The sequence below is a fragment of the Vicugna pacos genome, unplaced genomic scaffold (assembly GCF_048564905.1).
Source record: "Vicugna pacos unplaced genomic scaffold, VicPac4 scaffold_19, whole genome shotgun sequence".
NCBI lineage: Eukaryota > Metazoa > Chordata > Mammalia > Artiodactyla > Camelidae > Vicugna > Vicugna pacos.
The window spans coordinates 32,701,742-32,714,499 of NW_027328740.1; positions in this window are offsets into that span (position 1 = coordinate 32,701,742).

Sequence of the window (12,758 nt, forward strand, 5' to 3'; positions counted from 1 at the left end):
AGTTAATTTATACAAATTCAAGTGACTACCTTGTGCATTCTTGCACGTAGGCACAGGTATTGTTTTTCAGGGTACATTAATGGTGTGCACTAAAATCATTATCATTGTTTACTGTTCCATACACCAAGATTGACTGATCCCCTAAAGCTAAGATCATAGACTAATATTATTGTTCCTTTAGGCTAACATCATGACTCGTGTATCATTAGCTCAAGTGATTGTTCTTTCAGACAAAGATCACTAACTTGTGGCCGATTGTATCTCTCTTTCCAGAAGCCCTAGTTCTTAATAACTCAATGGCATTAAGATGTTTTTCCGACTCCAAATGCACCTGCTGTTTTACTAACAAAGGGGTGGCGGGACAGAGATTGTCTTAGCTCAATCAGCCTTAAAGCCTGACGCCCCGCACTCTGGGAGTTTAGGCCCAGTTTCTGTGCTCGGCAGCCCTCAGGTCATGGGTGGCCCCTCGCAGTAAAGAAAAAACATAAAATTCATTCAACTTGTAATAAAGTGAAGTTTTTAGATAACATAATTATGCATATATAGAAAACTCCATAGACTCCTCCAGTGACTGAAATAATGAACAAGCTTAGTAAACTTGCAGAATACAAAATCAACCTACAAATATCCGTTGCATTTTTGTATAGTAAAAACACAGTATCAGAAAGAGAAATTAGGAAAACCATTGTGTGTAAATTGATACCAAAAAGAATAAAAAAGGAATAAATTTGATAAGTGAAACAAAAGTTCTAAACATAGATCTATATATTACAGGTACAAGAAATATAAATAAACAAAATAAAGAGAAAGATATTCTGGGCTGATGGATTGTATAAAATATGAAGAAATATTCTACTCTATTTTTCACATGTTCAAACTCCCCAGAAGTAATTATTGAGGAGAATGTCTTTTCTTAATTTTATACTCATGCATCCCTTTCCATGGGTTATTTGATCATAGGTGTGAGGGATTATATCTGGTTTTTCTATTCTCTTCTATTAATTGGTGTCTGCTTTTGAGCCAGTATCATGTTGTTTTAATTATTAAAGTTTTGTAGGACTGTTTAACATCAGAGAATTTTAACCATTAGATTTAATACTCTTTTTCAGGATTATTTTGGCAGCTCAAGATCTTTGTTGTTTTAAAATTATTTGTTCTATTTATTGGAAATATCTCATGGGTATTTTCACATGAATCACACTAAATGTAGGTTGCATTGGGTACTATGTTTTTTTCAACCACATTGTTTCACATCATTAACATAAGAGATCATTTCATTTCTTTCGATAAGTTTTAATTTCCTTTATCAATGTTTTCTGTTTTTTAACGTATAGGTTTTCACCATGTTTGTTAACTTCATTTATAGGTGTTCTTTATATATATACAATTATATACATATTTGTAAACTCATTTCGTACACAAGTAGAGCAGGCAGAAGGCAGTGGCAAGACATATTCAAAGTCCTGAATGAAAGAAAGCTGTAATCTAAGATGCTTTATCAAGCAAGTTTAACTTTTAGAATAGGAGGAGAGATAAATAACATCCACACAAGCAAATACTTAAAGAATTTAGTAAGAGAAAGAGAAATACAGAAAGATCTACTCTAAATAAAAAAGAAGCAGGATGCTATAGAAAAGAGAAAGGCATAATTAGAAAGGCAATATCTGCAATGACTTATAACAGAATAAATATGATGTTGTATAAAAGGACATCAAAATTTTTAAAAGTCACAGAGTGAAACAGGAAAATACAGAGTGTTTTCTTCTTGTTTCTGTTCTCTGTAGGATGGGTTTGAGTTTGTATTCTTATCAGTTAAAATAAACATATTTAGTACTGGCCAATATACATACAAAACAAGATACCATAAGTCAAAAGCTTACAATGAAGTCACAAAGACAAAAAGAAACCAAGGTAATAAAAGAAAACTTATCAAGCCATAAAAAAAAAAGAAATGAACAAAAAGAAAATACCAAATCAACTGGAGAAAGAAGTTCAATATGGAAATAAACACCAGTCTATCAATAATTACCACAAATGTTAATGGACTTAGTGCTTCAATCAAAAGATATATATTGTCAGATGTGATAACATAACAAGACCCTACATTATGAAGCAAAGAAGAGACCCACTTTAGTAAGAGGAACACACATCCATTTATAGTCAGAAGGTGGAAAAATATACTCCATGCAAATACAAATGACAAGAAAGCTGGACTAGCAGTACTGACTTCACAAAAAGAGACTTTATAAAAAGGCCATAGAGAAAGATAAACAAGGACATAATTTAATGATTAAAGGAGCAAATCAAAATGAGGGTATTACACCTATTAATATATATGCAGTCAATATAGGAGCACATAAATAAATAAAGAAAATACTAATAGATAAAAATAGAGAAATCCCTGGGAATACAATCAAAGTAGGAGACTGCAACTCCCCATTACAATCACTGGACTGGTCTTTCACAAAGAAAATTAATAAGGGAACATAGATAATAAAATAAATTATAAAATAATTGGAGATGCTTGATATTTTCAAAACAGTACTTCTCCCCAAAATAGTATATACATTCTTTTCCTGTGCACAAGGAACATTTTCTATGAAAGATTATGTACTCAGGTACTCAAGAAGCCTCCACATGTTAAGAAGATAAAAATTATTTCAAGCATCTTTTCTGAGTATAATACCATGAAACAAGAAATCCACCACAGAAAAACAGGGAGAAAAAATGACAGCATCCTGATTAAAAAACATGGTACTAAAACAAGGGGGGGAGATGATGAAGTAAAGAAGAAATTAAAAAATACCTTGGGAAATATGACAAAACACTACACAAAGTCTCTGGAATACTGTTAAAGCTGGCTTAAGAGGGAAGTTCATAGTGACAAGGCCCTCCTCAAACAAGAGGTAGAATTTCAAATAAATAATCAATCATTCTATGTAAAGTAATCAAGAAAAGGAGAGCAAACAAAACCAAAAGTCAACAGAAAGACTGAAAATATAAAGATCAAGAAGAAATAATTGAAATAGAGTTTAAAAAATAGAAAAAAATCAATCAATTTATTTTTTGAAAGGGTAAGCAAAATTGACAAACCTCTGGACAGGCTCACCAACAAGAAAAGAGAGAGAACAGAAATAATATTAGAAATGAAAATGGATAAACTTCAAAGGGTACAACAAATTTACCAAATATCATAAGGGAATACCATGAGCAATTGTATGGAAACAAACTGGATAACCAGGAAGAAATGGAGAAGTTTTTAGAAACATTCAGCCCACCAATATTGCATCAAGGAGAAGTTAGCCATTTGAACAAACAGATCACCAGAAATGGAATAGAATTATCAATAAAATAAAAAATCTCTGCAAACAAAATTCAAACCCAAATAGCTTCACTGGGGAATTTGACCAAACATACTAAGAAAAATCCATACCAGTCCTCCTCAATCTCTTCCAAAAGACTGATATGGAGAGAGTACTCCCAAACTCACACCATAAGGCCAACATCAACCTGATACTAAAATCAGACAAAGACACTACCCCAAAAAGAAAACTATAGGCCAATATCATTGATAAACTTAGAAGTAAAAGTCCTTGAGAAATTATTAACAAACAGAATCCAAAAGCATTTAAAAATAAGATCATGAACCATGGACAAGTTAGATTCGTCCCAGGAACACAAGGATAGTTTAACATATGCAAATCAATCAATCAAATGTGATACACCATATCAACAGAAGAGAAGACAAAAAAGATGATCATCTCAGTAGATGCAGAAAAAGCAATTGTTTACATTTAACACCTATTTGCAATGAAAGTTCTTATCACAGTGGGCATAGAGGGACCATATCTCAACATAATGAAACCTATTTATGACAAATATATAGCCAGCATAATAATGGTGAAAACCTGGAACCATTCCCACAAAAACCTGAGACAAGACAAGGATCCCCATTCTCACAATTTCAACTCAATATAGTCTTGGAATTCCTAGCCACAACAATCAGGCAAGAAAAAGAAATAAAAGGATTCAGACTGGAAAAGAAGATGTAAAATTGTCATGATATGCAGACATGTCACTATATATAGAAATTGCAAAAGCTTCACAAAGAATACATAGGCTAAAAAAGGAAATGGGCAAGGTAGCCACAGTAATATACAAAAACAAATTACATTTCTTTACACTACCATTGAATCAACAGGAAAACAAAGTATAGTAACAACCCCTTTTATAACTACACCCAAATTTATAAAATGCTTAAGAATATCTCAGACCAAGGAGGTGAATGAATTGTACATGGAGAACAAGAAAACATTGATTGAGGTAATCAAGAAAGATTTGAAGAATTGAAAAGATACCCAAAGGTCTCATAATGGAAGAAATATTATTGTTAAAATGGACATACTACCCAAGGCAATCCACAGACGTAATATGAGTTCCTATCAAATTATTCAAAACATTTCTTTTTAGGACTGAACAAATGATCATAAGAATTATATAGATACAATAAAGATCGATAATTTCCAAAACAATATTGAAGACAAAGAAAGAGGCTGGAGGAATAACCTGCCTGCTCTCCATACACTATTGTAGAGCTACAATAATCAAAACGTCATGATATTGGTACAGAAACAGGCATATGGATCAATGGAACAGAATAGAGAGCCTAGGAATAAATCTACAGGCCTATGTTCAATTAATATTTGACAGAGTAACCAAGAATATGACAGAGAAAAGACCATCTCTTCACCAACTGGTGTTGGGAAAATTGGATTGCAGGATCAGAGCAATGGAGTTAGAATTCTCCTTCACTTCATACACAACAATAAACTCAAAATGACTTGAAGGCTAAAATGTAAGCCAAGCCACAGTAAATCTCCTAGAAGAAAACATACACAAAACACTCTAAGTTAAATCGGAGCAATGATCTCCTAAAACAGCCTACCCAGGTAATTGATGTAAGATCAAAATTAATAAATAGGACCTAATCAAGCTTATAAGCTTTTGCACAGCAAAGGGAACCATAAACAAAGCAAAATGACAACTGACAGGATAAAGAAAATATTTAGAAGTGATGCAACTGACAAAGGCTAAATTTCCAAAATATAAAGAGTTCATACAACCTAATACTAATGCTTAAACACAAGAAACCCAATCTGAAAATTGGCAGAAGCCCTATACATGCAATTCTCCATTAGAAACATACAAATGACACAGATATATGAAAAAAATTGCTCACTATCATTATCAGAGAAAGGCAATTCAAAACTCTAATGAAGTATCACCTCACAATAGACACAATGGCCATCATTCAAAAGTCCACAGACAATTAATGCTGGGGAAGCTGTGAAGAAAGGAAACCCTCCGACACTGTTGGTAGGAATGAAGTTTGGTGTAGTCACTGTGGAAAACAGGATCGGGATTCCTCAAAAGAATAAAAATTGACTTAACATAATGATCCAGCAATCCCACTTCTGGGTATATATCAAAGAGAACCCTAATTCAAAATGTCAACTGCACCCCAATGTTCTCAGCAGTGCTATATACAGCAGCCACGACATGGAAGCACCCAAATTGTCCATCAACACATAACAGTGTACAGAAATTATGCCATATTTACACAATGGAATAATATTCTGCCATAAAAAATGATAAAACAATGAATTTTGCAGCAAAATATATGTCCCAATAATGTCATACTAATTGAAGTAAGCCAGAAAGAGAAAGAAAAATAATATATGACATGATATATGTAGAACCTTAAAAAAAATATTTGGAAGAGAACACTATGATTTCATCTACAAAACTGAAACATACATGCAGATCTTCTTTATAATCTTACGGTTACTGCTGAAAGAGATTTTGAGAGGATAGATTTGGGAGCTGTAGAGTTATAAATGTTATCCACTATATATAAAAACAGATATTTTCAAAATTTCTTTGTATGACACAGGGCAGTATGTTAAATATTGTGAAGTTAAATTTAATTAGCACACAAATATACGCATGAAGTGGGACACTGTGCTAAACACTACAGATTGACCCATTGTAAATGGCAGTACTTCAATGATAAATAAATGAATAAATAAGTAAATAAGTAAGAAAGTTAACAAAGAAATAAATAAATAGTATTTAATAATAAAAGAAATACAAATATTCACACTACTTAAGTTTACACATCAAGAATCTAGGAGAAAACAGAAAGAAGAAGAAAATTGAATGAATGAGAGAAAGGTAAATAACAAGAGAAACAATTGAAAAGAAAAAAAATACCTAAGTCTGTTTGTTTTAAACACAAAGTGGACAAATATTTAGGTTGGCAAAGAAAATAAAGACTCAAATAAAATTAGAAATAAAAGAGAAGATATTACAACTGATGTTATAGAGATGCATAGCATCATAAGTAATTACCACTAGCCAACAACTTGAATGACCTAGAACAAAAGACATATTCCTAGAAACATATGTCTTCCAATAATGAATCAAGAAGAAATTAAATAGAGCAAAAGTGTGTATGAGTAAATCAGTAATCAAAACCTCCCAAACCACAAAATATTTACAAGATGAATTTACTGGTGAATTCTTTAATACATTTGAAGAAAATTTCTCACCAATTCTTCCCCAAACCATCCAAGAATTTGAAGGGGGTGAAAGTATCCGTACTTGTTTTATGATGCCATCTTTATTTGCTTAATAATGCTAGAAAGGACATTATAAGCAAAATATTGAATATTATCCTTGATGTATATATGTGCCAAAATTCTCTAAAAAACACAAGCAAAATGAATTCAACAACACATTTAACGTTTCATACACATACATGAGTAAATGAATTTATCCCTGGGTTTAAGGATTCTTCAAAATATTCAAATCAATAAAGGTGACATGCCTCACTAAGAGAATGAGAAATAAATCTCACATAATCATCTCAATAAGTGCGGAAAGAGCATTGTATATAATGCAACATCTTTTGAAGATACTCCCAACAAATTAAATTAACCATGTCAGTGGTATGATATCATATACACACAAAAACAGTGTGGAGAGAAGAGAATCAGTTCTCTGCTTATTGATTCTTAGAAAAAGGGTTTATATAGGACATGCAAAATGCCTCACATAACATCTAAGTTATAACAATGATAATAATCTTAAGCTATTTATGTCCACATACTCCCGCAGTAAGCACAGGATGTTAAATGATAAAGGATTGTCTTAAAGTTCATCACCGAACTTCATTTAGTGGGCCATCTCTTATCCAGCTGGCTGTGCCTGACTTAGGTTATCCTCCTCTGAGTATTTTACCCAGCATAGGCTATACAGCCATCCATACTGGATACATTGAGTAGGCCATTTCTTATCCAGCCTGGATATATGACATTCCTCACAGCTTATCAGTTCAGTCCATGGGCTTATTCTCTAGAGCCTTCAGACAGGGGCCTACACACCCAACATCCCTTGATAAAAAACTGGATGAATAAAATTTGATGTTTATGTGCAATGGAATCAATACTTTGCATTCCTATCAACAGTGTCCACGGCGTTCCCTTTTCTCCTCAGTCTCACCAACATACATTTCTTTTCTTTTTGATGAGAGCCTTCTGACAAATGTGACGTCTTGTCTAATTTTTGGTTTATGAATTTCCTAATTTATAACTCTGAACACATTTTTATGTCATATAGCCAACTGTATGTTTTCTACAGAAAAATGATTCAGATCAATCTATTCAGTTCCTATGGACTTTTTTTTAATTGGATTGTTTGGATTTTTTGTTGTTGTTGTGTATGACTTTGCCATATATTTTGGATATTAACACTTGATTGGAAAATATCACTTGCAAATATATTCTCCCATTGTGTTGGTTGACTTTTCATTTTATTGATAATTTCTTATGCAGTGTAAATGTGTTTAGACTGACACAGTCATATATTGTTATTTCTGCTTCTGCTTCCCTTGAGAGAGGAGACATATGAAAAATCAATTTAAATCAAGTGTACTTCTTATGTTTTACCCTAGGATTCTTTGTTTTCAGGCTTTATATTTTATATGCCCAGGAGTGGGTTTGCTGTGTCATATGATATGTATTTTTTTTTTGTTATTTAAAGGAAATTCCATACTGTTTCCAAAGTGGTTGCACCAATTTTCATTCCCACCAACAGCGTTGTACTGTCCCTTTTTCTCTACAACCTCCAAAGTCTTTATTATTTGTAGACATTTGATGAAAACCCTTCTCAATAGTGTGAGGTAAAACATTATTTTATTTTTGTCTTGCCTTTATATAATGATTAGCTAAGTGAGCATGTTTCTATATTCCTGTTTGTCATCTGTGTGTCTTTTTTAGAGACTTGTCTTCTATTCATTTTCTGGCTGAATTGTTTGTGGATTTTTGAAATGGAATTTTATGAATGATGTGTGTATTTTAGAAATTAGCCTTATGTTGATTACATTGTTTCCTAAAGTTTTCTCCCATTTGGAAGTTCATCTTTTCATTCTGATAATTTTGCTGTGTAGAAGCTTTTAAGTTAAATTAGAACCTATTTGATTATTTTGCTTTTATTGTTTTCAGCTTGGGAGAGTGACATGGGAAAATTTTTCTACAATATATCTATAGTTTTGCCTATGTTAGTTTCCAGGAGTTTTATTGTGTCATGTATTAGATTCAAATATTTAAATCATTTTGAGTTTATATATGTACAATGTGTGGGAATGTTCTAATTTCATTGATTTACATGTAGATGTCTAGCTTTCTCAACATCACTTGCTGAAGACTGTCTTTAGGCATTGTATATTTTTGTTTCCTTTGCCATAGTTTATTTGACCATAGGTGTGATGTTTTATTTCTGCCTCTGTGTTCTGTTCCAGTGAGATAGTTGTTTGTTTGTTTTCCAGTATTCTGCTGTTTTGATTACTGTAATTTTGTAATATAGTCTGAGATCTGGGAGGGTTATGGGTTATGTCTCCAACTTTGTTCTTTTCACTGATTGTTTCTTTTGCAGTTCTGGTTCTTTTGCAGTTCCATACAAATCATAAGACTGTTTTTATTTCTTTGGAAAATATCATGTATTTCGATCTGAATCACTTTATATCTGTAGACATCTTTTATAGTATGTATATTTTAACAATATTAATTCCTCTAAGCTAAGACTTTGAGATTTCTTTCCATTTCTATTCATCTTCTTCAAATTTATTTATTAGTGTCCTTTCGATTTTATTATCTTGTTTTTTTATAGGTTTTTAATTTTTTGATCTTATTTCATATGGATTTTTTTAAATTATGGAATATTTCATTGTTAGTGTAAAGAAATGTGACAGTTTTTGTATATTAGTCATGAATCATGCAACTTTGTTAAATGTCTTTATTAGTTTTAGTTGTTCTGGTGTGGAGAATCTTTAGGGTTCTCTATATAGATTATTATGTCATCTAAAATAATAACAGATTTACTTCATTCAATCCAACATGAATAAATTTTTTTCTATTCCAATTGCTGTGGCTAGGATATCCCATACTGTGTTTAATAGAATTGGTGAGAGTGGGTATCCTTGTCGTATTCCTTAATTTGGCTTTCAGTTATTCACTTTAGTATATTATATTGTCTGTGGGTTTGTGAGTAATGACTTTAGATATGTTGAGATATATTTCCTTAATCCTACTTTGGTAAGAGGTTTCTATTGTTGTTGTTGCTGTTGTTATTATTGTTGTTGTTGTTGTTGTTGTTGCTGTTCTAATGAATAAATGTTGAATTTTGTGAAATGCTTTGATGGATTTATTGGGATAACTATGTCATTTTTTCTTTTACTTTTGTTAATGTGTGCTTCAAACTTATTGATTTGTGTATGTTGAACCTCTCTTGTGACCCTGCAATGAATCCAAGTTTATTATGGTGTATGACTAATTTTTGGTATTGCTGGATTTAGTTTCCTAATAATATTTTGTAGAATATTTGCATCTAAATCAATCAAATATGTTGGCTTGAAGATGTCTTTGCCCGTACTTTGTTTTTGGCTTTGCTATCAGGGTGATGAAATCTTCATAGAATTAATTTGGAAGTTTCCCACACCTTCACAATTTTTGAATAGTCTGAAGAGTATAAGTTATGCTTTGTTTTTTTGTACAGTTCTCCACGGGAGTTGTTTATATCTACACTTCTAATCAACAATTTTTTTAAATGCAGATTCTATCTTTCTTCTAGTAAACAGTTTGCTCAAATTGTTTCTCCTTATCTCTGTCTCTTTCTAGACATTTGTCTATTTCTTCTAATTTGTCCATTTTATTGGCATATATGTGTTGACAAAATGAACACTTTTTTGTATAACTTAAGTAACAATTGTTATTTCTCTTCTATTATTTCTGACTTTATTTCTTTGGAGCATGTCTCTTTCCTTCATGATGGACCTGGTTAGAGGTTTTCTGATTTTGCTTATCTTAAAAAGAAAACATAAAACAAAATCTTTTGTTTTACTACACTTTTGAATAGTTATTTTTCCTCTATAATTTAAATTTGCACCTGTAATATTTAGGATCATGTTTTTTTCTTTTTTTTACTTTTTTTATTGGTTTACATTCATTTTACAAAGTTGTCTCCAATTCCAGCGTAGAGCACAATTTTTCAGTTACAATGAACATACATACATTTTTTGTCCCATTTCTTTTTCTGTGAGCTGCCGTAAGATCTTTTATACATTTCCCTGTCCTACACAGTACAATCAAGTTTATCTATTCTACAATTTTGACCTCCCAGTCTATCTCTCCCCGCCCTCCACCCCCTTGGCAAACAAAATATTGTATTCTATGTCTGTGAGTCTATTTCTGTTTTGAATTAGGGCTTTTTGTTTTGTTTTGTTTAGTTTTTACATTCCACTGATGAGCCATCTCACATGAAATTTTTTTTTCTCTTTCTGGCTTATTTCACTTAGACTGATATTCTCCAGGACCATCCATGTTGCTGAAAATGCCGTTATGTTGTCATTTTATATGGCTGACTAGTATTCTATTGTATAAATATTCCACATCTAATTTTTCCAGTCAACTGTTGATGGACATGTAGTCTCTTTCCATGTCTTGGCTATTGTAAATAGTGCTGGCTATGAACATTGTGGTTCAAGTGTTATCCTGAAATAGGGTTCCTTCTGGATTTGTGCCCAGGAGTGGGATTCCTAGGTCAAATGTTAAGTCTATTCCTAGGCTTTTGAAGAATCTCCATTCTGTTTTCCACAGTGGCTCCACCTAACCGCATTGCCACCAGCAGTGAAGGACGGTACCCTTTTCTCCACAGCCTCTTCAGCATTTGCCATTTGTGGATTTTTGGATCATGGCCATTCTGACTAGTGTGAGGTGATACCTCACTGTAGTTTTGATTTGCATTTATCTGATAATCAGCGATACTGAGCATTTTGTGATGTGTCTTTTGATCATTTGCATGTCTTCCTTGGAGAATCGCTTGTTTAGGTTTTCTGCCCATTATTGGATTGCATTGTTTATTTTTTCTATTCAGTTAGATGAGCTGCATATGTACTCTGAAGATCAAGCCTTTGTCGGTTTCATATGCAAATTATTTTCCCATTCCGTAGGTTGTCTTTTTGTTTCACTTCCGGTTTCCGTACTGTGTAGAAGATTGTAAGTTTCATTTTTTTCTCATTTGTTTATTCTTGCTTTTATTTCTTCTACAAGAAGAATTTTGAGACGTAAGTCAGATAATGTTTTGCATATATTTTCCTCAAGGAGGTTTATTTTATCTTGGATTATGTTTAAGTCTTTGATCCATTCTGAATTTATTTTTCTGTATGGTGTTCTAGCTTCATTGGGAGTGCTCTAGCTTCATTGATTTACATGCTGCTTTCCAGTTTACCCAACACCATTTGCTGAAGTGTCTATCTCAATTCCTTTGTATTTTCTTGCCAGCTTTGTCGAAGAGTAATTGACCAAAGTTTGTGAGTTCATTTATGGGCTCTCTATTCTGTTCCATTGGCCTATATGTATGTTTTCCTACAGATACAGTGCTGTCATGTTGACTGTACATCTACAGTATTATCTGAATCATTAGCGTAAAGATATGTCACTGATTTTTGATACTTAATCATGTAACCTGCTAACTTGCTGAATTCTTCAATCAGCTTTAGTAGTTTTTTCTGGATCTTGCAGGGTTTTCTATATATAGTAACATATTATCTGCATATCGTGAGACTTTTACCTCTTCCTTTCCAATTTGCATCCCTTTTAATTCTCTCTCTTCTTTGATTGCTGTGGCTAGGACTTCCAAGATTATATTGAGTTGGAGTGGTGATAGTGTGCATCCTTGTATTGTCCCAGATTTTAGTTGGAATATTTCGACTTTCTCACCATTGAGTACTATGTTGGCTGTAGGTTTGTTTCTATAGCTTTCATGATGCTTAAATATGTTCCCTCTATGCCCACTTTGGTGAGATTTTTTATCATACATGGGTGTTTAATTTTATCAAATGCTTTTCCTGAATCTATTGAGATGATCATGTGGTTTTGGTCCTTTCTCTTGTTGATGTGCTGCATTACACTGATTGATTTGCATATGTTGAACCACCTCTGTGTCCCTGGCAAGATCCCCAATTGGTCATGATGTATAATCTTTTATCTGTGTTGTTGGATTCTAATTTCTACTATTTTGGTGAGGATTTTGGCATCTGTGTTCATAAGTTATATTGGCCTATAATCCTCTTTTTTGTTAGTGTCTTTGCCTGGTTGTGGTATCAGGGTGATTGTGGATTCATACAATGACTTTGGGAGTAT